Source organism: Oryctolagus cuniculus, chromosome 6 (genome assembly GCF_051225735.1).
Source record: "Oryctolagus cuniculus isolate XC-2025 breed Fujian yellow rabbit chromosome 6, ASM5122573v1, whole genome shotgun sequence".
NCBI lineage: Eukaryota > Metazoa > Chordata > Mammalia > Lagomorpha > Leporidae > Oryctolagus > Oryctolagus cuniculus.
This window is the reverse complement of record NC_142872.1, coordinates 90,015,553-90,018,400: the sequence shown is the minus strand read 5'-3', so window position 1 is coordinate 90,018,400 and position 2,848 is coordinate 90,015,553. Positions and strand designations below refer to the sequence as shown.

General features: G+C 40.2%; 1 long non-coding RNA gene across 1 annotated transcript; it reads left to right on the top strand.

The window, feature by feature from the left end:
• The first annotated feature begins 276 nt into the window (after window positions 1-276).
• Window positions 277-2,457, top strand: LOC149126227 (uncharacterized). The gene is made up of 2 exons (XR_016234934.1): window positions 277-483; window positions 2,235-2,457. It is a non-coding gene; the product is annotated as an uncharacterized LOC149126227 (long non-coding RNA).
• The last annotated feature ends 391 nt before the right edge of the window (window positions 2,458-2,848 follow it).

Genomic DNA, 2,848 nt, shown 5'->3' with positions numbered 1-2,848 from the left:
CTTAGAGTTCATGTTAACAGAACAAGGGGGCATATGTGCAGTGCTCAACAAGATCTGTCACCTTTATTCAAATAATAGTATGTTCACCAAAAGGGACATCAAAGCCCTCTATGCGCAAGCTAAATGGTTTTATGGTTTGCATAGGGATAATCCCCCACCACCTACTATCTGGGAGATGGCTAGATGTTTTTTTCTATTTTAAGGGGCACACCAGTTGTACTTGGGGCTATTCCAATCTTGCTCATGGTGACTGACAAACTTATGTGTTTCAGAACCCTGCAGCTTCTGAAAATAATGACAACCATGCAGGAGACACAGAGGATGGCAGCGACTGAAAGAACTCCAGCTCATGAAGTGAACTCATTAGATGAGATAGGCAGAGACTTCTGGACCGAGAACAGGCAGGGTCTGCACCCACAATAAGCAGGAAGCAGCTACAGAAGATGGTGACTCGACACCCATCAACATCCCCTTAAGATTAAGGTCTGGAGTCTCTGAGTGGGGAATGAAGTAGGCAGGCATACAGGCTAAAATTGATTAGATTTGTGAACTGGAAGACCACACCTTCACCACACCCCTGTATGACCACATGCCCCTACCTGATACCTTTGCCATGCCCCTGTGTGACCTCATCCCCCTACCCGGCCACACCTGGGTGGCAACCAGCCAATCTGTTTAATTAACCACTCCCCTTTGAAAGTGGGTTAAAAGCCTGGGACACAGTGTGTCCGGGCTCTCTCTTCTTCCCTGGACTCTTACCAGGAGGCAGGCTGGCTGTAGCCCTGCATTCCCAGGCCTAGATGCTCCTCCACGTGGCTGGTTCCTGGTGCTCAGTATGAACCCCTATTCACCTCTCTCTCTTAAATAAAGCTCTCACTCTCCTATGCATCTTTCTCACTAAATAAAAGCTTAAAATACACTATGCTGCCTTGTTTATCTGTGCTGGTATTTAGAATTCTTCTCTAAATATTAGGCAAGAACCCTCTCTGGCTTATTAATATTGGGGATTTATTAATAAGCTCATGGTGAAATCATATGGCACCCCAAATTCCGGTAGCACATGTGGTACCCCAGATAACACTTCTGGGGAACTTCAAAGGGCCACATTTTTGTGTAGATTTTAGCGGGTCTTCTCCAATTTCAACTGAGTCCCTGCTGTTCACGTAGGAGACCTGGAGACGTGATGGAGTTCCAGGCTCCTGGAGTTGGCCAGCTCAACCCCATTGATTGTGACCATTTAAGGATTGCACCAATGTTTGAAAATTTTTCATTTCTCTCTCTCTCTCTCTCTCTCTCTACTTATCTCTCTCTCTCTCTCTCTCTACCTATCTATCTCGATCTCTATCTGAATTCCTGGTTCCTGGCCTCAGTCTGAGGTGCGATGTCCTGGCTTTTTCGGGAAATGGAGGAGTGAAACAGCTGATGGAAGATCTGTCTCTCTCACTGTCTCTGTCTCTCTGCCTTTCAAATAAATAAACATAAAATTTTAACAAAAGAAATGGAGTAATATAAGCATGATAGTCTTGATATAAAATTGCAAATGATCATTTAATATGAGAGAATGAACACAAATAAACATACATGAAAAACAGAGTGATAAGCAAACAAGAAGAGAAATTTATCAAGCAGTACAGTCATGAAAGTGTTAAAGCACATTTCTAAAAATCCCAGTACCCATGCTTATGTACTTCCCAAAGACCTTTGCATTCTAGCATTTTAATATATGCCTTGGGTGTTTATTAATAGGCACTTTGGAAAATCATTCAGGCCACTGGCTTCCTTCCTTTTAGTGCTGGGAAATAGTAATTTACTAAATAGCAACTCATTAATGTGAAAAGAGTTAATGGAAAGACTATGTTATGCATTTTGATAATCTACTTCAATAAATATAACCACATAATGATGGTTATTTAGAAATATAAGTAGTAATAGTAAATCTAAATAAAGGCATTATTTAGAAAGTTGAGGCCAGTAATATTTTCCCACAAATTGGGAAAATGAAAGTGATGGTTTTGTTTTGCTTTTCTCTTTCTTTCTTCCTCCTCACTTCCTTCTTTCCTTCCTCCCTTTCTTTAATTTTTAAACTCTAGAGCATTGTTCATTTGGAATGAAAAAAATCATTTCTGGGCAAGTCCAGAGAAAGGAACTTGGGCTAAGGATTATTGCAGTAAGTTCTTTATCCTTGAAATTGCAGTTCCAATGGCAATTTCTTCTCTTTTTACTTCTCTCACAAGGCAAAGCATTAGAGCCAGCACGATGTTGGTGAGTCTTCCCTGCTTCTCCTGCATAATAACTTCCCAGTGAGGAAGAATATGAAAATGGTGCTCAGATGAGGGAGACAAACTGTTAAGACTGCTTCTTACCTTTCATTTCCTGGAGCCAATCTGAACGAAGACTCAGAGAGATGAGAAAGAGGAAGAGGAGCTGCCAAAACCAAACAATGGAAGAAAGGAAAAATGGAGATGGGAGGAATGGGTGCCAAAATCGTCCTGAGAGAAAATGAGAGAAGCTGGAGATTTGTCATTTTTATTGTTGTCATTTTCTATTGTATTTTAAATCTGGGAGCTTTTATGGAATAAGTATATGTACTTTTTAATAATAGCTTACAGAATGTCCATCTTTAGTTTAACGCATGTATTCCTCACTGGATTTTTTTTAGTCCATTTATTCCTTAGCACTTTAAAAATTCATAGGAAAAAAAGCCAAAAGCAAAAAACCCCAATTCTCTATATGCAGAATATGAATTCTCAGTAGTATTCCCTCATATCTGGAGAACTCACTGTAGGATTCATGTGTTGATTCCAAAATCCATGGATGGTCACATCCCTTATATACAATTCATATATTT